Source organism: Phoxinus phoxinus, assembly GCF_949152265.1.
Source record: "Phoxinus phoxinus genome assembly, chromosome: 14".
NCBI classification, from domain to species: Eukaryota; Metazoa; Chordata; class Actinopteri; order Cypriniformes; family Leuciscidae; genus Phoxinus; species Phoxinus phoxinus.
In genome coordinates, this window is record NC_136889.1 from 8718380 (window position 1) to 8746363 (window position 27984).

At 37.2% G+C, this 27984-nt stretch overlaps 1 protein-coding gene and 1 long non-coding RNA gene across 4 annotated transcripts in view; both read left to right on the top strand.

Annotated features, from left to right (window-relative positions):
• gfra4a (GDNF family receptor alpha 4a) overlaps window positions 1-27984 on the top strand; it is a gene marked incomplete at its 3' end in the record, with an annotated part of 99817 nt that overhangs the window by 14560 nt on the left and 57273 nt on the right. The window lies entirely within an intron of this gene.
• LOC307010669 lies at window positions 1245-6754 on the top strand. 3 transcript variants are annotated; one of them, XR_013800235.1, is made up of 5 exons: window positions 1245-1283; window positions 2303-2323; window positions 2448-2506; window positions 3738-3898; window positions 6484-6754. It is a non-coding gene; the product is annotated as an uncharacterized lncRNA (long non-coding RNA). The 3 variants fall into 3 exon arrangements; XR_013800236.1 differs by lacking the exon at window positions 2303-2323 and having other exon boundaries at window positions 1259-1283; window positions 6484-6751; XR_013800237.1 differs by lacking the exon at window positions 1245-1283 and having other exon boundaries at window positions 1926-2323; window positions 6484-6753.

A 27984-nucleotide genomic window follows, 5' to 3' on the forward strand; every position in this document is an offset into this window, starting at 1 on the left:
TTCTGTAAAACGATCAATATTTAGTATTTTCACTCCACTTTGAAAAGCCTTAAACACTTTCAACGACAGTCTTTATGTCCTGCATAAGAGAAGAGCAGATCAGAGGCACAAAGTGGTTCCTGTATTTTTTTAAAGCATCATAAGTTAGACTTCAAAACCTGTGCTGACCCACACTGTTAGACTTTGCCGTAATTTTACAGTTACTTACCGCAAAAAAGCCCAGTAAAATACCACTTATATTATTTACGGTTAACTACTGTAATATGCACTGCATTGTGGGTATTTTGTGTGAAATTTACAGTAACTTACTGTATATGGTAATTTACAGTACTTTACTGTTTACGCAAAAGCAGTAGTGCTACTGTAAATGAAGAAGACAGATTTCTTGAAGTGTGTAGGCTTCTTTTGACAAGGGCTGCCTCTCTGCAGTATATATGAATTGGCATATATGCAAAGCACTATACAGGAAAAAAAATATAATAATAATAAAAAAAAAATATGAAAAAAATAAAAATTATCAATACATTAATAAATTAAAAAAGGATTTTAAATACAGAAATGTCGGCCCTCTGAAAAGTATAATCATGCATAGTTATATACTAAATATATTAGTTTCACCTTTTAATTTAAATTACTGAAATACATGAACTTTTGCACAATATATATATATATATATATATATATATATATATATATATATATATATATATATATATATATATATATATATATATATATATATATATATATATATATATTAATATAGTTGCCTAACTTGCCTAATCATTGCCTTATAATTCGCGGGATGACTGCACTTGTGTTCATTGTGTACACAACGTGTATTAGGCTACTCATAGGGCTATGCATATTGTATTAATGTGTTAGGCCTATTAAAATGTCATATAAAAATGTTTTATAGTTTTTTCCCCTGTGTTCTGCAGATGAAAATCATGAATCTGCATTCTCAATAAGCAATGCACACGCTGGATGTTTAAAAGTTAAATAAAAAACACGTGGATGGAAGGATTTATTTTAATCCTATATAAATAAGTCATTTTTATATTAGAATTTTCTCAAAAAACTGGTTCCCATACATAGACATTAGACCTTATTTTTTATAATTTTATAAAATTACTATTTTAATTGTTGCTCGCGTGCAAAGCCCGCGCAACAGCCTCGCAGAATGTAAACAGAGGTTTGTGTGTCAAGTGCGCGCGCGCGCACAGACGTCCCTGCTGGGAGTGGATCGCCACAGCTAGACGCCAGCTGTGAGTTTTTCTGAGGTAAGTAGGCTAATTTAACTGAACACATTTCTTTTATGTTACTTTTACAGCGTAAACTATTACCAATATCAATTAAATATAGCTAAATGTATGAAGAAAGTAAATAATACAATCTAATAGGCTATTATTACTAAAAGGACAGTCTGAAGGAACTTAGTTTTCCTCAAAAACTGCCGCTTTCATATCCCATTAAGTTATGTCTGACTGCCTTTTCCAGTCGATGGACCCAATCTAGTATTTACACAAACAATGGTTTTCCGTAATTTTTACGACCAGTTAAGGCATATTTTACTCGTCATTTAAAAAAATACCGTTAATGTGTGTGACGTTAGGCTATTTTGAAGTTACCTAGCGGCACTCTCTCGCGCTCTCGCTCCAGGCCGATTCTATGGGAGTGCTATGCAGCCTCAAACGCAAGCAAGAGCACCCTCAATTGATACTGTAATAACATTTTGGCGCAACAGATTTGCCAAACGCCCCAATTTGTGCTTATTTGTGTTCACGCTCTGGAGAACGGAAAATTAATCCATTTACAACGGGTTTTGCAGCGGTGAGCAGCAGTAGCCAATCACAGATTACCGGTAGTTGTTGGTCTCTTGTCGATTTAACTTATGCAGGCTCGCGAATTTCGGGCTCGCGAACAAATGTCCTCTATTGAGGACAATAAAGAATGAATATGAATGTGATATGAATATGAATCCTCTCATTAACAAAGTGTAAACACGATGTAAGAGATGTATTGGACCGACAGCTGCAAACTATTTCTGAAGTGACAGCTAAATTTACATAATAGTATCATACGTGCTGGATTCACTCTGCACAGGACAGACATGCTTAAAATAGTAACGCTTTTTAACGCAATATAAAGGCAGGCTAATAGATTAATTGATACATTTTCATTGCAAAATATTTTAGAAATGCTATGCTAATTATTGGTAAAACGGCCCCCCTATCCCTTCCCCCTCTCCCTCCTGCATGTTGTAGGCTAAAAAGTTATATTCTCTTCTCTCTTTTTTCAGTGTCGATTGTCATCTGATTGTGTAAGTGATCAATCTAGCAGTCATAGATCTGTGATTAATCATGTTCATAACATATAGTCATTAGCCAATAATCATCGATGAAAAAATAATGTTTCTTCTTTTTCTCTTTTGTCTGTGTCAACAGGAGCTAACTACAGCCCAAAGGCTCTTTTAAGAACCACAGCACTGAGGGTCTTTGGCTTTGTAAGTATATGTTTTGAGTAAATATCAGATGCATTATGTGATAATGGAGCCTTGCAGGCCCTACGCTTTCTTTAATTTATTCATTTAACCATATTAAATGTGTCATATTTTGGGCCCTGGTTTAACGATCTAAACGTATGATAGGGCCCTTTATGTCAAATTTATAAATTAATATAAATTGAGTTATAATAATACAACACAATCAGGAAGAATAAGTTATCAATCAAATTAAATCAGAATCAACAAAATTCATACTTCACAACACTGGAAAAAAGTTGTTTGCAACTTCCGGTTCACTGGGACTTAAATGAGCCTCAGAAGTGGCAGGAATGCATTTAAATTCTTGATAACAGTGTTATGAGATTAAAGTCAGCATTAAAATCAAGATTGACCCTGTTTACTTTGTTAGCGCATATTACTAGTCTTGTGGTGAACAATGAATCCGTGCAAGTTAATACACAGAAAAAAATAGTTTGCCGTGGTAATCTATAATCAAAGTCTGAAAAGTTACTTCCAGTCTGAAATGGCGTTCCTTTTCTGATGATGTAGGCTTGACGGCTTGGGTTGGACAACGCTTAACCACTCCCCTCAGACCGTTACTCTGCTTTGAGCGAGAGATGGAGAGGAGGAGCGCTAAAGTAAAACCCTGCCCTCTGTTCAATATTCTGTTTCACTGGGAAATACGTCACAACACTGGAGACAAGTCGTTTGCAACTTCCGGTTCACGCGTACTTTAATGTTTTAAATAGAAGGTTTTGATTATAAAAATATAAAATGATTTAAATAATACTTTAAAGGGTTAGTTCATCCAAAATTGATAATTCTGTCAGTAATTAATCACCCTCATGTTGTTCCAACCATGTAAGTCTTTCGTTCATCTTCCGAACACAATTTAGGATATATTTGATGAAATCTGAGAGCTGTCTCACTCCACCATAGGCTTTCAGAGGGAATGAATCTTGCTGGCCCAGAAAAGTTATTAAAGAGATCGTTAATATATTCCAAGTGACTACAGTGGCTCAATCTTAAGTTTATCAAGCGACGAGAATATTTTTTGTTTGCAAAAAAAACACAAAAATAACAACTTTATTCCACTATTAATTTCCTTCTCTCTGGGCCTCGAGTGAGTTCACTAGTATAACTGTGCAGCGCGTCTGTGTTAGAGGGCCGCTTTTAAAGATGACTACTGTATGTGTTAATATGAAAATGTAAGACCTGTGTTTGTTTTAAGATTCTTTTTAAGGATCAACCCTGAAGAGGTTGTGCACGGCCAAAGTTGGCACAAGTCGAAAGACAGGAGGTGTTGTAAAGAGAAAGGTGACTGCCATCAACTCCCGGGTAGCAACGTTTCTGCAGAGGCTCACCGAAATTGAGTGGAGAACATCAAATTAGGTAAGTTTCTTATGCAGTGCTGGACTGGTACAAAAAATTGGCCCGGACAGGCCACCACAATCAGTCAGACACCAACACCAGTACACAATTTTTGCAGTTCCATTAATTATTTGTCCCTGCTGTTCTCAGGGTGTCCGTGAATCCTTTAAAGGACAACTCCGGTGAAAAATGAACCTAGGGGTAATTAACACATGGTTACCGAGTAGATCGTTCTCTGGGATGCGTTTTCATGATAATCGAATGTAAAGAGTTTTATCTCTAAAAACAGATTAGCTTATAACGCTAGTATATGGGGCAGAGAGTAAGTTTAAGTAAATCGCTTGTTAATACCACTAACAAGGCTCAAAATAGCCTCACACTACCACGGTAGCATAATGAGGGTCCTTACATGCAAACCGAAGCATTGAGAACTTTGTAAGTGTACAAACAGTTTAATAAGAAGATACTTTATAAAGACAGTACATTACGCGTATACAGACAGCAGCCATCTTGGAAAACAGTCTCGACAAGTCGAGCAACGATTGCCATGCTAAGTGATTTGAACTGTGACTTGGAATCTTCTGTTGTTTCCGGAAGAAAGCACTGAACGCAACAGAGAAAATAAATAAATACAAATAATAATACAAAAATGAACAAGTCACAGTTCATATCACTTAGCACAGCGTTCGTTGCTCGACTTGTCGAGACTGTCGAGACATTCCAAGATGGCTGTGTCTGAATACGTGTAATGTACTGTCTTTATTAAGTATCTTCTTATTAAACTGTTTGTACACTTACAAAGTTCTCAATGCTTCGGTTTGCATGTAAGGACCCTCATTATGCTACCGTGGTAGTGTGAGGCTATTTTGAGCCTTGTTAGTGGTATTAACTAGCGATTTACTTAAACTTACTCTCTGCCCCATATACTAGCGTTATAAGCTAATCTGTTTTTAGAGATAAAACTCTTTACATTCGATTATCATGAAAACGCATCCCAGAGAACGATCTACTCTGTAACCATGTGCTAATTACCCCTAGGTTTATTTTTCACCGGAGTTTTCTTTTATAGGAACACTCCACCGTTTTTTTAAAATAGGGCTTATTCACCGTCTTTCCTACATTTAGATAGGTGGGCAAATGCATTTGTCTCAGTGCATGCATTGTTTTAGTTTGGCAGGGTCGGCGCTTGCTTAGCTTAGCATAATGAATGGAATCCTTTGTTGCCAGCTAGCATGTACTGAGTAAAAGTGATAAAAAATAAAACACCTAATTACTACTGCGTATTCACAAGTACAAATAGCGATGCAGATTAAGACTAGGTGATTTCCAAGGCAGATATTGACTTGGGACTATATCATGGTGAAGCACAGGCGAAGCACTGCTACTTGGGCGCAGAGATATCACGCAACACATGAAATCTGTCAACTTACCGGCGTGACCTGCACCGAGTATCTTCGCTTTTGGATTGTGTTGAGTTTATTTCAGTCGGCATAGGTTGGCATATTCCCCCACACTCACACCACCAGTTTGTGTTGGCTCTCATCCTCACGTCCTCAGGTTGTTGAGCGATCGCAACCTCCTCCTCCTGTTGTTCTATTTCCAAAGCACGCAGCTCCTCTTCTGAAAACTCTGGTTCATAGAGGTATGGTTCTGGATCTTGACTGTCTGAGAAGTCACCCTCTTCGTCTCTCACAAAATCAGCCATGTTCATCGCCCTTTACTATGTCTACTGTAGGAAAAATAGCCAGCTACTATTATGTTGACTGAGATTTCATGTGTTGCGTGATATCTCTGCACTCAAGTAGCAGTGCTTCGCCTGTGCTTCACCCTAATATAGTCCCAAGTCAAAATCTGTCTAGGAAATCGCCTAGTCTTAATCTGCATCGCTATTTGTACTCGTTGTGAATACGCAGGCCACAAGAAGTAATTAGGTGTTTTTTTTATATCACTTTTACTCAGAACATGCTGGCTGGCAACAAAAGATTCCATTCATTATGCTAAGCTAAGCTAGTGGCGACCCTGCCAAACTAAAACAACGCATGCACTGAGACAAAAGTCTAAATTTAAAGGTGCTCTAAGCGATGTCACGCATTTTTTAGGCCAAACATTTTTTTGTCACATACAGCAAATATCTCCTCACTATCCGCTAGCTATCTGTCTCCTGAACACACTCTAAAAAACGCGGTCTCTGTAGACACCCCAGGCTCCACAAACAGCAACAAAAACAAACTGGACTAACCCGCACCACAACATAACAAACAGTGTTCCAGCCAATAACCGACAAGAAGGATTTGGGGGTGGGGTTTGGGTTGTTAGTGCGTGGATGAGGAGGAGGGAGGGTCTAGCTAGCCTCCGTTTTGTTTGGCAATAGTTCGAACGTCAACAAGAAGTGACGTCACCCAGGATCGCTTAGAGAACCTTTAAGAAAGACGGTGATTAAGCTCATATTACATGTGCGGTGCTACCAAATCTGGTGCTGGTGCTACAATCTGTAGAACTTGCTGTTTGAGTGTGTTATGTCCAAGGATGTATTTTTAATTTATTTATTTATTTTAATTTATTTTCCCCTTTCTCCCTGTTTCTCTCTCTCTACTTCCCATAAGCAGAAAGGAATTGCTGCCACCTGACGCCAATGATCGGGTGTAAATCTGCTGTGATTGGAGGAGAGGAAGCTTTGGGGGCAAAAGCAGCACCATTCCTCAGATCAGTTATTTATTTGTAAACTTTTGTTGTATTGTTCTTTATCATACAAATGTATATTGTTATTTTTTTGGGATTAGTAGAGAGGTGGGTGCCATTTCCTTTTGATTTAATTTCCTCTTGTTTTAGCTGAGAACTGTTAGTGTATTTTGTATTTGATTTAAGAAAAAAAAAAAATTGCGTATTGTCATGATCTGCTTTTATTTGTTATGCATGAATTTCTCTTTTAAATGTTGCATCACAATAAGTAAATTGAATGTAATTAATTGTGATACTAAATAATAAATATGCTGATGTACATGAACTCAAGTAACTTTTTTGGAATTTATTCAATTCAATAGCATTAATAGTGTAAAATAAATGAAAAATAAGTTGCAGTAAGGGTATTGTACTGTAAAATGAAACTGCGGTAAGGGCATCATACTGTAAAATTAAATTGCAGTAAGGCATCTTACTGTAAAATGAAATTGCAGTAAGGCATCTTACTGTAAAATGAAATTGCAGTAAGGAAATCATACTGTAAAATGAAATTGCAGTAAGGGTATCTTACTGTAAAATGAAATTGCGGTAAGGCCATCTTACTGTAAAATAAAATTGCAGTAAGGGCATCATACCGTAAAACACATTTACAGGTAAGCTACTGTAAAGTGGAACTTACAGTAACTTACTGGCAATAGTGCTGCCAGTAAGTTACCGCAAAAATACAATAAAATGTCTAACAGTGCAGCCCGATCTCACGAAAGTGCGTATCTATACGATGAATGTTATTTCTCGTGCCATTTATACGCAGTTTTCGAGTGCATATGATACGCACTTTATGGCGTGTAATATGCACACACTTCCCAACCCTAATCCTACCCAACATATGCACGCAAAAAAAACATTTTTGCCGTATAAATGGTACGAGAAATAACATTCGTGGTATAGATACGCACTTTCATGAGATCGTGTTGGCTGACCTGTGCTGGAAATATGACACATCGTTAAAATTAAGGTTGTAATGAAATCACTTGAACGCACTTTTCTTTGTTATGAAATGTTAAACAGGCAGAAATGTCTCTCTTTTTTTTTCAAAATCAGAATATCAGAATGATTTCTGAAGGATCATATAAGAAGGATCATATAATACTGATGGCTGGGGTAGTGATGCTGAAATTTCAGAGTTGCCTTCACAGGAATAAATAATCTCTCCTTTTATGCTTAAACATAATTGAATATAATGTGTTATCAGCCAGGTGGGAGGAGGTGGAATACATTTTATATTCAGTATTCACATGTGGGTGAGGAAATGTGGTTTGTATAAAAGAGAAATGGACAACAGAATGGGTCAGAGATAAAGGAAAAGCAGAGGGAGGGTTAAACAAGAGGACAAACCGCTGGCATCTTAAATCAGGTCAGGATAAAAATCCTCCCTCTTCTCCGTGTTTCTCTCTCCCTCATTGTCTCCTTCTCTGTCTCAAACGTTGATCCAAGGCCACAAGGTTGTTGTAACACCTTTTTTAGCACCAAAATTCGATTTCTCTATTTTAACAATCACTTAGCCTCTATCTGTGTACTGTACAGTATGTGTGTGTACACCTGGGAGAACTGGAACCTATATAGTGCAAATGTTCAATATTCTGAGAGCTTTAGAGGCCTTACCTCTTAAGTGAAGATTTGACAAGTTACATCGAACAAGTATAGATCCTAAATGAAATTGTCATGTTAGTAACAGATGCAAACAAGAGCAAAATGCTGTAGGTGAGTGTAACCCTGTTAAAATATATTCATTAGTATAAGATATAGAAGTTTGAATAAATAATTTCATTAGTTTAATAAATATAATTTAAGGTTTAAAAAGTTAAGGTTCATTGACCAGCAATGAAGTTATAATTTTGCTCAATGAGAGAAATGTATAGCTATTGGGTAATGTTCATGTTTTACTGAATTCAGCATTTAAAAGGTTAAATATTTTTTGGTTAATAATATTTGTGAAGATGTGTTAATGATGCCGGTAAGAATAGAAAGAAAGAGTTTATACAGCAATGTTTTGTGAATTTATTTTATTTCTGAAAGTTTTGTAATGAGCCAATCACGGTTGAGGTCGCGAGAGACGCGAGAGGCGCGAGTGGTGAGAGAAACATGGAATGTTAACGTAGCTAATGCACCAGTTTTAGTGAAAGTGTTCAACAAGGACTCTTATAAGAAACTGTAATAGTATAATTCTGTCTGTGTGAGTGGCATACTCTGCACACGAAGACTGAAATTAGTGCTTAGTGTTTTGCATAGACTTTGCTAACAAGCAAGCGACCAGCGACCTCGAGTAGTTAAGAGCCTGTGTGGAACTGTGAGATTGACGATGATCAAAGACCCTGACGGAGCCGGATAGCGTTACCGAGTGGTGGACTTTGCCCGCATCGTCGACCATGTGACTTTTCTCTTCAACCATCTTCTCTTCTCTTCAACTTTTTTCGTGTTTCCTGTTGCTGATGCCTTTAATCCTGTCCGTGTGAGGTTGCATCTACGTTGAGTATAAGGTACCATTTTTTGTTTGGCCCGTGTGGTGAAGCAGCCATTTGGTTTAAGGCTACAACGTACCCGAGCTACATTCAGGCCTGCATCATTTGAACATTTGAAGGGTATTTCAAATTTAAACTAGAGTTTTGCCGGCTATTTTATTTTCTTGGGCCCTATTGTTTGAATGTGAATTTAAATGCCTTTGTGATCTGAAAAGTGAGTTTATTAATATCTTTTTATTTTCTGATACACTTTTTCTAACTAAATCTGTCATATTTTTATAAAACAGTTGTGGTTACAGGACTGATATTTTAAGTTTATTAAGGAAAAGGGGTACTTTTTTGGTTATATGTGAAAGTGTTTATAAGATAAAAGTACTTGAAAGACATTTCATTTTCTGTTAAAGTATAGATATTACCGCTTACATAGTAATTTAGAGGGAAATAGTATTTAATACAATGAGTTAATAATTACACACACACAAGTTGAATACTGATACATTTATTAGTGAAACTCACATAGTTTATAGAAAAGAAATTTAAAGAACTCAGGATAGCCACCTCTCATTATAGTGAAACAAGCTAGAGAGGCGCTACATGAGTGAGAAGCTTATGTTCAATGATATGAAAATCAGAAGCCCACTTTCATCTGCCACAATAACAAAATGACTGAATAATCTTAATTTTATGTGCAAACACTGCAATATTAATTTGATAAGGTAACAGGCATGTCCTGTAATTAATTTGATTTAACATTCAATTAAAAGCCTTAGAAAATATAGCAGGCGATTGTAGCTGTGAACTGATTCGGACAACAGATCCCGCCGTGTGCTTGTGTGTTTAGTGTATCACTGTTGGCTGGGTAACCGCAGGTGGGCTGTTGTAAGCTGAGCTTTAGTGGATTGAACCATAATGAGAAATGTCTACTTTCCTCCTACTCACCTTCTCACTGATCCTCAGCTTAGAGTGTAGAGGTCAATGGACTCCATTGGCTGCGTGATTATTTGAAATCGAGATGTTTTACCAGTGCCTATAGGTGAACCTGCAGACAAAGGCAAAGACCTGCGGCTGTTTACCATTGAACTACACACACTTGACAGTTTTAGATCTGACCCAGGCCTTTTACCTACAACAGGGTTGTCCAATCCTGCCTGGAAGTTTCTAGTGATCCCGAAGACCTCGATTAGTGTTTAATTGGGGCTGGAGCTAAACTCGGCTGGAAGGTGACCCTCCAGGAACAGGCTTGGATACCCATGACCTACAGAAATATATCTGGTTAAATGCAATTTAAGCAACCAACAGCCTCTGTTGCATGCTTTTTGTGAATTTTTTTTTTTTAAATGCATTTACAGTGATGGATGTATACATACACAGTGAATGAAAGTTTAAAATACGCAACTGTAACATGAGATGGAGTAATGCAAGCATCTTTAAGCTCCCTCACATTCACAGGGATGTACATTTTCTGTCATGCTCTATTTTTATAAACCAGTAAAATAACTTTTCGTGACATTACAGTGTTTCTCAATCGATTTGACACATTTTTCCAAATGAATGTAGTTGCTCTCGAAACAATTAACACAGCACACTAAACACACTTTATATTGGCAAAACATTTCAGTATTCACTGCATAATGAAGCACTGCATTTTATTGTGGTAATGCATTTATTAAAAATCAATAGCAACATCAAAACTACAAATGTGTTCTCTGTTGATTTGATAGCAAATTCAGCTGTATATACACAAAAACATGAATGAAAATACATGGTTTTCATGCTCTTTAATCGTACTCTTCAAAGTTATTTAATGACGAGCTAGTTGTATAACAAGTTTTCGTCCAAAAAAAGAAATAAATTTACTGCAATAATTTAATCAATGAACTTTATAGATCTTGCCTCTCATTTATTGTACATCTGGTCAAAGAATTTCATCAACATCACAGCATAATTATATTTTCACGAGTCATGCATCGTGGGAAAAAAGCTGTGAATGTTGGATTCATCCTTGCGACTCTCTTCCATCGCTTGAAGAAGACTATGCTGGAAGGAACACCGTCCTGAAATCTGGGTGAAGATCAAACCACTCTTTCACCAATACTGAATGGTGAAGTTGGACATTGTCCCAAAACAACTACAGAATTTCTCTCAATTTTCCCCTGTGGAAATTGGAATTAAAGAAATGTAGAAGCCTTTCTGTGTTGTGTGGCCCCAAGACAGCGTTGTGTGTGGCACAACACTAGTGGAATGTAGCACTTGTGCTGGGACATTGACTGTGATACGATGTTTATATTGGGCTGAACTCCATGTCCAGCTTCCCTCAAGGAAAGACGATAATTTATGACATGGTCAATTGACCGTTCGCAAAGACCCGCCCCCTTTAGTTACTGTCGCTATGTCCGACAAGCCACGCCTCTCTCACACACATCTTGTTCTCACGCAGTGAAAAATACATCGCGGAGCAGAGAGTACACTGACAACACACTGAGACAGGACAGAACAGGTTACTTTTGATATGAAACTAAGTCTCAACTTTCAAATTTGGTCATTTTTTAAAGAAATTTAAACAATAAATACCATTTTGTGGCTCTTTAATGTGTCTGACCGATCGCTGTAGAGCCTCAGTTAAAGCTGCTCGTGAACTGATCTCTTCCTTCTAGTTCATTTATAGCATCAAATAAACATGAATGAACATCAGAAGGAATGTTGTTTTAACCGCGAAAGACGTCAGTACACTCCGCTTTTCAAGTTCACATCCTCCAACGTTAATCTACTAACTCTCCGGACTTCTTTTCTCGGACAAAAATGGTGGATTCGGCGGATGGCAAATTGTGATTGGTCAGGTTAGGATGAAGGGTCAATTAGGATGGCTCTGGTTTCATTTGAAACCCATCTGTACCCCATCCTTCTATCTCTCCTCCCTCATCTTACACCTTGCTCTTCCCTTCCGCTCTGTCCAGGGGCGGACTGGCCATCGGGAGCACCGGGACATTTCCCGGTGGCCTGACGGTCGTTCTGGCCTGTCGGCTGCCAAAAAAAAAAAAGGTGCAGACGATCAGCCTGGCATGTGATAGGCTGGTGTGCAGCTACGAATTAATTGACGGATCTCTCAATCGACGAATCATAATGGCGGAGTGAAAATGACAATCCCACCCAACGTCACAAAGCACTGCCTAATATCTGACTAAATAGTTAAAAAAATGGAGCGTAAACGCAAAGGAGGAGCAGAGAGGAAGCGTTTAAAAAGGAAAAAAGCCCTGGCCACAGACGCAGCAAGCTGCTGCAAAATCTCAGCCATGTTCGCCAGTAAGGGAACAGGTCGGTCAAGATTTACATTATGTTTGTAATAATTTGGCAGATGAACGCTTTCATCCAAATAGTGTTAATTTCGTCAGACGAGACGAGACTAAAAATGTTCGTCAACGACCTTTTTTTCCATGACTAAGACGAGACGATGACGAGACTGCACCAATGTCCAAAAACGCTGACTAAGACTAAATTAACATGCATTATTGTTGACGAAAAAAGACGAGAATGTTTTGCATAAAATAAAAACTAAGATAAAATCTCTCTTCATTTTCGTCTCCAATCATCTCTACTTGCCATCATCAGGAGATAGAATATTCATCTGTTATGAACAGATTCATGTTAAAAACTAGTTGCATTAAAAAAATCTATTACATTTTTTTCAGGTAATTATGACATTTAACCAATATTTGAGATGTGTGAAACACTATTTGACTGAAATGGTTATCAGAAATAATCTCAGAAATAATTTGTTATTTAAAAAAAAGACTAAAATGTTTTAACTAAAACTTAGAAATATTGAGTTTCTTTTGACTAAAATTAGACGACTAATTAAAATTTGACTAAAATAACGAGACTTTTAGTCGACTAAAACTTGACTAAGATACCTTGAGTTTCTTTTGACTAAAACTTGACTAAAATGACGAGACTTTTAGTTGACTAAAACTAAGACTAACTAAGACATTTGGCACAAGACTAAGACTAAATTAAAAATAGGTGACAAAATTAACACTACATACAAATCACTTAGATAATCACAATAGATAAAATTAAACCAACAAACGAGCAACAATATGTAAGTGGTGCTGTGTCAAGTCTCGTTTCGTCTACATGTAGCATATTTTTTATATAATAAATAAAAATGTATAAAAAGTAGACAGAATAGTGTTAATGGGTCAAATTGTTTAAATAATAAATAAATCAAGTAGATGGTATGGAAAAGAATACAGTGTTAGTTATTTAGATTTTTCATTTCTAGTCTACAATATGTAGCCTACAATGTTTGTTTGTTTATTTATTTATTTTGAAAAGGTGACGAAGGAAGCAACAGTAGCACTAGAGCTGCAAATGCTCCTGCTGTTGAGCTAGAGGTGGTGGACAGTGAGTTTTTAAGGGTTAATTTTTTATTCATTTATATTGCATCTGGTAGTCTACCTGTTACAGTACATTAATAGGGTTAGCCTACAAGTTTATCAGTCCAGTAGATTACATGAATAGGGTGGTGGTGACTGCAGCAGCAGAGGTGGCCTGGCAGTGGAGTCAAATTCCCGGCCTGAATTATTGTCCCAGTCCGCCACTGCCTCTGTCCATGTCTTCTTTTATTTTGTTCTCTTGCTTTTCCACTAATACCATTGCCTTCCACTCTACCATCTCTTCTCCCTCTACTCCTCTTCTGCATAAATCCTCTTCTCCTAAATCCACAACTCTTCTTGCTCCATCAACTATACCATCTATTCCTTTCCGCTCGTCTCTCTCTCTTCCACTGTTCATCTCCCTATCAATATTACCCTTCCTCATTCCTCTCCAAAACCTCTCACTCTCACTCTTACACCTCTTCCTTTTCCCAATCTTTTTTTTTCTTTCCCCTTTTTTGGTAAAACCAATAAAAAGAGCTGCAATTGTTTTTTCATGATATACAATTTTTAGTTGGCTGTATGAAAACATTTGAGAATTGTGTGTGCAGTGTTTTGAGGAAAATGATGCATGTGATTTGTAATTTGCATGAAATTAAGGAAAATGTACAACCTGTTTAGGACAATTACAAAATGTTCAGATCACTGTGTTAACTGTTTTGAGAACAGTGACCTGAGTTTGGAGAAATGTGTCAAATCGATTAAGAAAAACTCTAATATCACAAGAACGTCTTTTTCAAGAACAGATTTAGTAACTTATAACTTCATATTATTTGTGTGACATTAATACCATAAACATGTCTTTTGAAAGAACAGGTTTAGCCTATTTAAGACTTTAAAACTGAACTTTTTTTTTCCACTTTTGTATATGTATTGCACATATGCTAATGCAATAGACCATATTTCTCATTTTTGCTAATTTGATAAATGCAACAGCCAGAAATAGGTCAATTTAGATACCTTTATAGCTAAAATATCATTAAAAGCTAAAATAACATTTTGACTGAGGAATTCAAATAAATGCTTTAACAAAAATCCAATCTTCAATCTGAGCTTTCGATCCATTTTCTGAGCTATTCAACAGCATGCCACATGCTGCTACATTTCAACCGGTATATACTGGCACAGCTAGCCTCTATAAAAGAGACATTCTCAAGATTAATGCTTCTCTAGAAAGTGTCTTCCATTTCAGTCCGAGCTTACATTAAGAGCATTTAGATAGGATGTATAAGAGTGCATAAACACAATTGATCTGACCTTAAACCATATTCATAGCCTGCTTCTTCAAAGTCTGATCTGCTGTTTTACTAAAATATATAAAGTAACTCTAACTTAAAATATACGAATGCTTTGGAAACACATTTACAGTACCAGCAGCTTGCAGGTCGTGTTCGCTTTGTCTCACTGCAGGGTCAAACACTGATTATCCCGTCAGATAACTTGATGGCCAGTTGAAAATGCTGAGTAAAGAAAAGCAGTCAATGACCACTGCCCCCATTACCAGGGTCAAATGACTGGAGACGTCTAAGAGGAGCAGTTAGCGTTGGATGGGGGCCCCGCAGACATCTGCCCGAGCGGGGCCAGAGCCTCAAAGAGAACACAAGGTTGAGGGTGCAATCCCATAATAACCCTCGCAGGCCAGCCTTGGAGACGATGCCAGGGAAATGTCGCTGGTGGGAAGGTGATAGATGATGTCGACAGGCTCTGGTTTTATTGAGGTTTTATTGAGGTTGTAGGAGAACGCTCTGCACGGCCGCCATGAATAAATGATTCTCTATTACCATCTGTCAGGGGACTAAACCCATTCATCATTATTACTTATTCACACAAGTTATAATGCAGGTTAACACACATGCGACCACATACACACACGCGAACACCTGTAAGACAGCAAAATTTATGTATCGCTAAACAGGCAAATAAAATATCGACCCATAAGCAGCTGCAGGCCCATTCACAAATCGTGCCGCCTTCTCAAACTCTCAGTTTCGGAATGCATACATCAGCTGTTATGAATTACGTCTACTTAACATCTGACACTTACAATTTTATGTTCAGTTGCATATTTAGATCTCTCTGCTTTATCAGGATGATGTAAGAATATTGTTTGTGTAGGGATGCTTTATTACTAACCGTAAAGGCAGAGAGGAACACACTTTCACCCTTGTAAAAATGAAGTACGCTTTAACATGCTTTTAAAAGGATTAATTATTACGGAAATAATATACTGGGGTATTTTCTGACATATAATTTCATGTTATTTACCATTAAATAATAAATAAAAAATATTATGGTTTAAATTTATTTTACATGCCAATAGCTGAACCGACTCAAGTAGAACTTAGTACATCTTTATATGTAATTTCATAGTGATTATTTTTAAATATGGTTAAAGTGTACTGCTGAATGTACTGTAATGCATTGAAATATATTTTAATTACACATTTGAAATGATGAAGTTGCAATTTAAAGCGTAATATCAAATAACACAATACAGTTAAAATTATAATAAAGTATTTAACATGTGCTATAGTATCTTGGTCACCACATCAAAATAAGAGTTCTTCAAAGCATGATAAGAGATCAAAACATTATGATGTAAAATATATTTTAGGGCAAAACTTTTAATTTCACATTAATTATTACAGTGCACTTTTTAAAAGTGTACTTAAGTGTGTTAAGAAGCAGTCATGTAAGTCTCTTTAAGTAAAAAAAAGTATTAAAAAATTTGTAGTCCACATTTATGGAACCCTGCACATTCGGTCAAAAAGATATTTATTGAATAATAAAATATGCATATGAATTAACAATTAATTCCCAAGACTTACTAATAGGTCAGCAAGTTTAACTAATTAGTTTTTAAGTAAATCGTGTGCATGATATTATAATCCTTTCCCTCGTTTCACTAATTTGTGGCCACATTGTAATAATTAGTTCCCTTGTTTTAGTTCAATTAAAACAAGGGCAAAAAATAGTTCAACGTGGCCACAATTTACCAAAACAAGGGAATGAATTAATAAGGTGTGGGAATTTAATTCATGGCCACAATTTAACTGGCCATGATTTACTAAAATGAGAGAAGATATATATATATATATATATATATATATATATATATATATATATATATATATATATTGTGTGCATGTCATGTGCGAGGCTCCGTACACATTCAATACAATCAAGCTTATTTATTTTGTATTTTTTTTTACAAGGGCCTGCATAAGGAAATATAGTACTGGGTGAGTTCTTCAAGCATCACATGTGCTACAGAAGGCTTTAAGGCTAGCGGATATTGTTGTGCGGGAGCACGTGCTGTCTTCCTCCCCACCTCGTCTGGACACTTTGATCTACTATGGCACTTGTTGTCACTTCCAGATTTTTGCATACACATTCTGCTCACACGGTTCCTTGCTTTTCAAACCAAATTGTTCTCACCCCCCCTCTCCGCCCTCAAAAGCATCACACACAAAGGTCTGAGGATTTCATGTCTCCATGTGATCTCTGCACCAGCGAGAAGGGTTTAGCATGCAGCGCTAGTGCCACGACTGCAAACATTCTCCTGGAGTGTGATGCTGTTCCGCATGGTTGAATAAGTTAGCGTTTCCTGCAATGCTAAATTATGCCATTTCTTTTCATTCGCTCACAAACATGCAGGACTTGATTCGACCTACAGCAGCAAGCATTATTCGACGATGAAGCCCTTTGCTCTGAAAGTTTCTTTTCCTGGCCTATAGATCAATAATTCCGACCTTTTTCCGTCTCCTACAACTAACCTGTTTATATTCATGACGCTATGCTAAGCATAGCAAGATGCTTATTCCACGCTTGCATTATGTAACCAACTGGTCATTACCAGCGGTTGCTCTGGCCTTGGCTTCCTGTCGGGGGGTTTGAGGAGTGTTAGGGGAGTGGACTGCTGATTAAGGCTGATTGGCTGAGAGAGGTCATGCTGCTGTGGGTGATTGCTCAGGGTCGGGGGACGTTTTGCTGCTGCTCAGCACTACTTCGATTCAAAGGATTTGAATCAAAAGGCAAATAGAGAACATGGAAACGGGCTATTACCAATGCTTCACCTGGGGAATGTGACTGTACATGTAAGCTCAGAAAAACATGCATTGCCTTACTATCATATTTGAACACTTATGAGAAAAATCGCTCTCGCTGATACTATGTTTTCATCATTGTAAAATAGATATGTTTTAGAAGCGTTGTGGTCATTCAGACCTTTTGCTTTCATTGTTTTTCTTTAAATACGGTGATCATACCCTCTCTCATTTGATTCGATTTTTCTGGATGTCATATACAAAATATATTACAATAAATCTGCAAGCTTACAATAAAAACCTTCACCTGGACTGTTCCCTGCTGGTGGAATGACCTACCTAACTCAACCCGAGCTGCTGAGTCTGTGGCCATTTTCAAGAAACTGCTGAAGACGCATCTTTTTCGACAACACTTGATCCATTAATAATAACACTCTCTTTTCTTTTCTATTCTATTCTATCAATTAAAAAAACAAGTACGTGTAGGCCTACTGCGTGTGACTTAAACTTGGAAATGGTCACAGCACTTGCATATTGTTGCCCTATTGTTATTTTAATTGCTTCTATTGCTCTCCTCATTTGTAAGTCGCTTTGGTTAAAAGCGCCTAAATGATTAAATGTAAATGTAAAAAGTGAATGTTGATCACTGGGCAGTTCGGTTGAGTTGGATGTTTAAAGGATTTGATGTAAGAAAGTAAAATTTGATGTTGAATGACAGAACTATCATCGATAACATCCACACAAGCTTTTCTAGCTTTTTTTGATGTTAAAAAACTAGAAATATCATGACTGAGCAGACAGAGTTGACACTTTCATTCTCTGAACCCACTAAAAATTGCACAAAAATGGGACAGTCTAGACCTATTTGACAGTTGTGAGAACACAAACACAAACACACACACATTCACAGAGAGAGAGAGTGAGAGAGAGAGGGGTATGTTAGAGCGGCAAGCTTTTATGTTTTATATTATTTGGTGTTAGTAGTTCAAGTAAAAATGAAAATTAATTTATTCACTCTCATGCCTATCCAAACTTGTATGACTTTCTTTCTTCTGCGGAACATAAAAGAAATATTATGAATTCTCATTTACTAAGACATTTCTTTCAAAATATCTTCATTTATTTTACACAGACAAAAGACAGGTTTGGAACAACATAAGTGTGAGTAAATGATGATGGATGTAAAATTAAGACTTAAACTAACCCTTTAAATTATGTGTATAGATTTCCAAATGACTTTAATATGGAGCAGACAAATATGACACTATTATATTAACGTTTTAGACACGTAAAAAAATGCATTACAAAAATGTGCTACAACACTCGCTAAAGTTGAGATTTGAATCTTGGTCCCGCTGCATGATTAAAAAAATCACTAGACTCATTCATCTAGCATTTACTAACTAACTAAATCAATCAATCAATAAAAACTTGCACATAAAAATGCTGATCAAGTAACTAAATGTATTACTCTGTTGCTGTGATCAATATATAATGAGAGCTCTCCGTGTGAGCCCAGAAAGTTCCCACAACAATTGGTGAAATATATTACCCGAAAGAGATCACCCACAAGCTTTCCTGAAACCTGTAGAACTGTCTTCTGAGCTATGTTTAAATGTTTATACAAGCCAAACACAAGAGCTTCATAAATTGGATTTCATCAGAAATCAGACTATATAGACTGAGGGTTATTGCCTTGGATGGATTCACTCTCCTCCTTCTCTTGCTCGCTTGCTTATGATAATACAGCATGCAGATGATCAGCATGCAAGACAAGAACTGAATTCATTTTATCAGAGTTCTACCCTTCTAAGCCTGTGTTTCCCTTGTTTGTCCATGCGTGTGTGTGTGCAAGGGCTGATTATTACTCCAGGCACATATATCGACTCATACATGACCTGTTTTAGTCATAGGCAAGAGCACAGAAACAGCGTTTGAATTCTGACATTTCTGCCATGTCAGTAAACTGTGTGTGGCTTTGTTTCAAGTGCTCCAGTCTCTCTCAGTAGTGCCAGGGAGACATTTCTTGAGGGGGGCCCGTTGGCTGTCTCTGTGCCTCAAGCTCCTTATGCTGTTTGCATGTTGGAGAAGAAGGGAGAAACACAAATAAAAGAACTCCCTTGAGCCTGTGTGAACTAGGAACACTTGGCAAAATAGAGGCGAAAAAGGAAAAGAAAATTGAAGTGTCAATTATTGCATATCTGTAAAACAAGAAGTTCCAACGCTATCTGGAATATGTTCATCATCATGCAGTGGCAGTGACTGCTTAATAAAAACTCTTATGAGCTCAATATCTGCCATTATACAGCTTCATTAAGGCAATCCTGGAGCACAAACGTGCCTTCATTACCACTCTCCCTGTCGAAACAGATGGCCACTGTCTGTCTGCCTTATTTATTTAAATGGTTATTTGTTGATTTAACTTAACAGGTTGTTTCTCAAATGTGTAATTAAAAGGTCTGTCTTCTTGCTTATCTCGATAGGCGGTTACTTTGTCTTTAATGGATGAAGAATTCGAATAACAGTATCACTTATGATCATAATTGTCTGGATATGGCTGCTTAAGTCTGGTTATGACAGACCCCATCCCCAACATAGCCCCGAGATATGACTGTCTAGATCGGGTAAATTCTACCGAAACGTGTCCTCCTCATTCATCTCTCCTCATGTCTGTGAGGTAACTTCATATAGATGTATACTGTTGTGGTACCATCATTTTAATTTAATTTTATTTCCAAAATTTCTGTTACAATTTGTATTTTCAGTGTGACAATTTGAGTGAATTAAATTTCAAGATTTTTTATTTTATTTTGTATTTGCCAAAATGGCCAAGCTATAAATGCCACATTGGTCTTCTAATGGTCTTAACCATTTAAATCACTGGTCAGGAAAATAGCAAGAATTGGACAAATACTAGATAAAATAACTTGGCATGGAATAGCCTTCTCCTTTTCTTTAGAGAAGAGTTTGTGTTTTTCCACTCAATGTTAATGGATTCAAACAGTTCACAGTTAGTTTAATGTGAGTATATTCACCAAATATTCACAATAGGATTCAAATCTGGACTCTGACCAAGGCCAAAACATGAGCCCGAAGCCTGATGCACTTCTTGGTTGTCTTTGCAATTTGTGCACGAGCATTGTCTTGTTGAAAAACAAACAAACATCCGATCATTCCGATAACTTTTCATTTGTGAGAAGCAAGCCATTCTGCAATATTTTCCTGTACTCTAAAGCATTGAATGACTTTTCACAGTGAAGTAGCTCACCAATACCAGCAGCTAAAAGGGTCTTCACATAATGACACCTCTTCCTCAATGCTTCACTGTGGTAGAGATGTATTTATTGTTATATTTATCACCAGATTTTTGAAGAAACCACTCTGGAGCATCATCATTTTTGCAACTCGTGTTTCATTGTGATTCATCACTCCACATACAACTTCCCATATTCTGCCAAAAACTTCATTCAGTCTTTGACGTTGTTTGGAGACAGCTAACTTTTAAGTGCATTTGCTTGAATTTAGCAAATATCCTGACCAATAATTGTTGGTTAAGACAATTCAAAGGTTTGGCTTTAGTCTTTTTTTTGCCCATGGGTGTATATATTTTTTATAGATTGTTTAAATATTATTTATGTAGCACTTGAGCTCTATTAACTCCATAAGTTTCGGTAAAACGTTATTTCGCCTGAACCTTCAATAGAAGGAAGAAGCATCATTAAAAAGAGTCATATGTCACAAAATTACTTAATTGCTAACCTAAATAGTGAAGATTATTAAATATGTCTGTGCTTTAAAATGTTTAAATCATAACATTTTAACGTATTTTTCCTGGTTAAAATGAGAAAAAATCAAAACATAAAAATTTTAAACATGGTACTGATTGACTACCATTGCATTTAATCAGGCCACCATGCCCAAAACATGGTAATACCATAGTACTTTTTGAAAGGGATTGGATGCTCATGACAGGACTCTGTTTGCTTGTTGTTAACAGTTTTGAGTGCCTCAGTGCGGTGTGCAGCAGACGGAAGGTAAATTATTTTAGCCCACACTCAGAAATCTGCAAAGGGAACATGAATAAATTATGACGCCCTCTGAACCGTATGATTCTGTCAAAACTGCAGTGCCGTTTATCATGTCCAACCAACATCCCACCATCTCTTTCTAGCTTTTCATCAAGTCATGTTGCAAATGAAACATCCCTTTTCACTGATTACGTTTAACGCGGAGTTTCCCACACCTCGCTCTCTGTCTTCATTCAGAGGAACAAAATGTAGTTTTATTTTATTGAGCCTCTTAAAGCTGTTGTGAGCCTGCTTTGATCTCCTCCCTTAATATGAGTGTTTTATTGCATCTGTCAGCATCATCAAAGTGGAGCACAATAAAGCCGTAGGCTTCATTCTTCCCATCTCTCTCCGTTTATTTACCATTTGTTCTTTTTATCTTCTTTTTATTATTCCTTGTGGCAACTATTTAAGCGTGTCAAGGGTTTGATCCCCTGACAACAAAACGAGTTTGACACAAACAAGGTCGGGCTTCCTCCCATCACGGTGCTATTAAAGACAATGGTTACTATACAGTAATTGTGGTGTGGGGTTAAATTGATCCAGTTTTCACTTGATCATTGACTGTGAATGTAATTGGATGCCGTTGTGAGACATTAGTTTAGGGAAACTCAATAGTGCTTAATGAAGACTCGGGCATTGGACCAAACTTTAGGGAGTTTAATTAAAGTGGAGATGGATTTATTGGGGTACCAGAGTAATTTCATATCTGCATCTGAGAAATAGAGGTGAAAAGAGTCGAGATTGGCAGGAAGAAGACGGGACGAGTGAGATACCATTAAACAGCTGTTAAATGGATTACACACCAAAGCCTTCAACAATTTCATACACACACGTATTCAGCCAAGCATGGAAGGGCAGAGACAGACACAAACACAATAATTAAGCAGTTCCTGGTTGAGTACTGGCTGGGTGACAGAAGGGCTTTTTAATTCCACCTCTACAACACGCTGAGTTCGTTCAGGTAGACATTCCCCGGAGACATGGGTTTAAACACACACTCACACATCCTACTTATGCAATTAAACTCAAATTGAATTGCAAAGTAATGGGTTATTCCATCTGTGTGGTGTAATACGGTTTGTCCTTGGTAAAGGTAGACAACCAGTAATGGCTAGTTAAAGGGTTAATTCATCCAAAAATGGTTTCTCCTTCATGTCGTTCTAAACTATAGACCTTCGTTTAAAAGTCTTAAGGGTAAAAGTAATCTATGTGATTCCAGTGGTTTAACCTAAATTTTATGAGGCGACGCAACTGCTTTGTTTACACACAAAAAAACATAATTGACCAATTTATTAACAAAATATTTATCTGCAACACGCGTTGACGAGAGTATCACGATGCATGTGTGTTGTGTTGACGCGAGAGCAGACGTTGTTGCATGAACGCATGCGCTGGAGATTAATATATAAATATATTTTTTTAAAGTGCAACTTTTTTTGTTAACGCAATGTCACAGCAATTCGTAAGTATTTTACGAGGTGGCAGATTCATATGAGTTTGAATGATTCAAATCATACATATTCACACGAATCACCCACCTCGTAAAATACTTACGTATTTACCGTGAGATTGGGTTATTTATTGTTCAAACAAAGCACTCTCGTCACTTCATTAAATTGAGGTTAAACCACTTGAGTCACATGGATTTACTTTCATGATGTCTCTACCTTTCTGGGGCTTGAAAGTGGTAGTTGCGTAGGCTGTCAATGGAGGGACAGGAAGCTCTCAGATTTCATTAAAAAGAGCATCATTTGTGATCCAATGATGAGCTAATGTTTTACGGGTTCAGAACGACATGAGGGTGAGTAAATTATGACAACATTTTTCTTTTTGGGTGAACTAACCCTTTAAACAAAGGACAGTCATTATTGGTATTGGCATAAAGGATGAACTATGAAAAAACAAACAAACATGTCATGTAGGATAGTATTTAAAGTATATAAAGTGAGAATGTGGCTAATGATATCAACTGGCTGTCAGAGGAGAAGAGATGGATAGATGGAATATATAGATGGTAGATGGTGGACTGAGCTTCGGACATTCCATCAGGCTACAGTTATTAATGCTTCATAAATCAAATTCTGTCCGATGTTCCTTTTTTGTGCCTCATTCGGTTTCTTCCTGGCCTGTGAAATCTGTCTTGCTATGTTCATGGGACTAAAGCATGGTCGTGATGGAGCTGTTTCTGACACACACATTTGCTGTTGATTTTCAAATCTGTCCCTTTAACCTTGTATATAACCTTGTCTTTAAAGACATCATACCTAACTTTATTTATTCTATTTCTTTACTTGAGGTTAATTAAAGTTTTACAGACACAATTTCTCTCTAAATTACCATTTTCTGGGACAGTTAATTGCATGTTTATTGCAATGCAATGCAATGACAATGTATTATAGTTTCAAATTAAATTAAATGTATTATAAAAGTGCTTTTTTTATCCACTTAAGTTGGACTTCTGTGGAAACTTGTATGCCATGTATTTAAATAATTACACATCTGTTATGATGAAGTTGCAATTTAGAAAATAATGTGAATTTGAAGTACACTACAAGTGCGATTTGAAGTACTGTACACTTTAAGTGCGCTTCTTTTACACAAGGGTATCCCTTTAATGCTTCACCTCTATGGACCAAGTTGGTAACGTATAAATCTGGATGGTCATACTGTACATTAATCTATTCATCTGTTTGACATCAAACTATTGCAGAAGCCTTTTTGCAGCTATACGATTCAATAAATGGTCTTTATGAACAGGGGAAGAACATGTTTTCATGAAACATCAGAACTTATATTTCAAAGGATCAAAGAAAATTAGCTTTTCATCTGTATGCTCCTTGTACAGCATGTCTGCTAGTCCATGCTGTGAATTATCAGCGAGCAATTTCATTGTGCGATGTTTTTGTCGTGATGTTTTAGTCATTACGCATTCATTCACCAGGACGATGGGGCTCTGTGAAAATAATCAACTTCAAGGTAATTATCTCATCCACGATGTTGTTGTCCATAAAGCAAAATGCAGGAGGCTTAATTAACAATCTCAAACACACTAGCAGCACACATATTTGCACTTGTTATCAAAGCTGAAGGTAAAAAGAGCAGCAAAGTCTTTTGGCATAGACACCCAGCTATGCTGAGAGAAAACGACTTTCTATTTAATACTTAACTTTGTGTTTCAAAAAAATCAACCTTCAAATGGTCTATTTCACCAACCTCCTACACAACCTCTTCCTTCTTCTCTTTGATGAGGCTCTCGAGCAATCAGAGTTCCTGCTCTGTGTCTGCACATGTAAGACACTGTACTGAAGTGACCCGAACGTTTTCCACTGCGCTTATGAAATCACTCCAGTTTACTTCTCTATCTGTCTTCATCTACATGCCTCATACTTCCTGCGAGATAAGAGCCACATGAAGAACTATCTGAAAACACTTCCCTTTTTCATCTCTCCTCCCTCGTTCCACCTTTTCTTCTCCATTCACCCTCCTTTCTCCAAAGACTATCTAAGCTTGGAGCAAAAACATCACACTTTGACTGAAAGGCATCACAATGACTGTACAGTAAGTATCTCACGCTCTGTAGATTTATTCAAGAAACCACCCCGGAGAGTCTGTATGTATTTTTGATAAAGCGTTCTTGTTGGAGACATCATCTGCTTGTTTGTTTGAGCAGACTCCAGAGGCGAAGGAATTTCCTTTCGTCAGTTTGAACGCTCTCTCACATTCATACTCCCTATCCCGCACCCTAAGGTGCTCAGACAATTATGATAACTGTCGCTGTTTATTTAATGCTTCAAATGACTAAGACGTCTTCCTCAGAACATCTGCCGTTGCAATAAGTGCAACAGACCTCTGAGGCTGGATGAAGCTTTAAAGAGAACACAAAGCCTGCGGATTTATACTTGATTCATTATTTATAGTCGATGCCTTGCCTTAAAGTATAACATTGCTGGTCAATCTTTTCCCCCCTGTTAAAATGTATTCTGAGTGAATGAAACAAAAATGTATGAGTTACTCAGTCTCATGTTGTTCTTAAACCTGCATGATGTTGTTTTTTTCCCCAGTGAAACACAAGGAACTTTTGAAGAATCGGTTACATGCTCTTTTCCACAAATTGGACAAAAAAGATCTAAATTTTTAATTAATTTTCCTCATACAAAGCAATCATATTGCTTCAGAATGCCCATGACCAATGAAGAAACAGGACTCAGAATGAGGATTATTATGTAGATTTATGAATAAAATGGTCAGAATTTAATGATACATTTACCAGAATTATACCATTAAAAAAATTGGTAGTGTAAGATTTTTAAAATGTTTTTTGAAAGAAATCTCTCACCAAGGCTGCATTTATTTGATCAAAAATACAGCAAAAACAAGAATATTTTAGTAGTGAAATATACAAATCTTAAGACAAGTTGCTTTTTATTTTATTTTATTTTTTTTATCCTTTTTGGAGCTCCTGGTCACTGAACTGTTTTTGCATCGCAATAGCTATGAATACAAAATGAGGGTAAAATAAGAAATTCAGATATTTCACTTTTGGATTAACTATACCTTTAAAGCTGTGATCATCTTTAAAGCAATTGTGTGCAGGAAGGTTAGAATGAATTTTAAAATACATTAACTCATGGCCCAAGTAGCCTTCGAGTGCGCTGACAGCCGAAATAAAGATGGAGCTACTTCAGCTCATTTCTGCTGCGAGAGGCAAATTTGATTCAGCTCGTGGTCACATTTCACTTCCTCCCTGACACCCATTCTGACGTGCTCCCCTCACACTCTCGCCTCAGCGCCGAGCGGCACTGTGGGCCATCCGGCAACTGCAGACACCCTCTATCATATGAGGTCAGCTCTGCGTAGAGTTCATTTTAAAGATTAAAGTATTATTAAAGTTTAAATGTAATGCAGAGCCAGACCCATCAGTCTCGCACTGTGTGCTGCGAGTTCATGGACGGGAAAGGTTTTGAAAGAGAGGCTTTTCCAACTTTGATCCGCAAGGGATATGAATGTAGAAGCTCTTCTATCTCCAAGAAGAGAGGGACAAGAGCGCGGGAAGTTAGTGTGTGTGCGTTGTGACTGTGAGAGTTACTGAATATACTGTGTGTATCTGAGCCTATAATTTCCCTTGAGAAAATAAAAAACGAAGTGGGCGGGCTGTCCTACTTTATGGTTTCACGCAGTCCAACATCACATACTAAAGCTTGCACAAATACTTATTTTGACTAGGTGACTAGTCAGTGAGTCCTTAAATGACACACCGTGCATGCCGCACCAGTGGTCTTTGCTATTTCTGGCATGCAGTTAAACACTGCATTCACACATTTATATTTTTTGTAACTTTATGAATTGCAAAGCAATGTGTTTCTAACATTCTAAAAATGTTAGACTGATTATCTAACAGCATAAGAATTAAGTGATATTTTTCATGAATCTAAATCTAATGCATTCATTTATAAAAAAATACAAATATAATTTTTCCTATTTATACAAGGCATATCTGCTACAGTATATGGAACATATTTAATATCCAATCTATCTGAGTGCAGCAGTGGTTCTAAACCAGGGAGCCGATTGAGAACTCCCAGGGGCCACAAGATCATTTAAAGGGGTGGTAAAATGCCATTTTCACAAGATGTAAAATAAATCTCTGATGTCCCCAGAGTGTGTGTGTGTGTGTGTGTGTGTGTGTGTGTGTGTGTGTGTGTGTGTGTGTGTGTGTGTGCCCCACAGATATTTTTATATAGCATGTTAATGTTGTCACTTTTTGAGGGTTTGTAAAAACGCACCGTTTCGTGCCTGGCCCTTTAAATGCAAATGAGCTGCACAGAGGGCGGGGTTTCAAGTGTGTGTTAGCAGCTGCGATTACCTCACGCAGACACACTAAAATGACAGAAACTATTCTGTCTTTAATGTTAAAACGGAGTCAGACAAAGATAGAGAAACTCAAGAAGAAGTGACAACATGTACTGTATGCAACAGGACGTCTCTGAATGGTTAGTTGATGATTTTTTGTTGCTGATGTGGAGTTAACTATCTTCAATTAGTATATTCTGTCATGATAATCTATAAATCGCTCGTATATGAACTGTTGTGAGATGCACACAGAGTGACTTTCTATTGCATGTGAAAAGATGGATGCTAAAGTTTGAGCAGACTCACAAATGTACTCGACTACAACAACTCTTCCTCTTCTCAACATGGACTGCGTGTTCCCGGGGGCGGGGTTTATGCACATTTTAGGCTCGCTGATGTCACTAACCCCGGAGGAATGTCCTGTAGTCCCTACCAGCTGTTTGTTGTAGTCCGTTTCTTTAAAAGCAAATATCTTCCTTTGCTTTGAACTTTGAGCGTTGTAACTTTTCA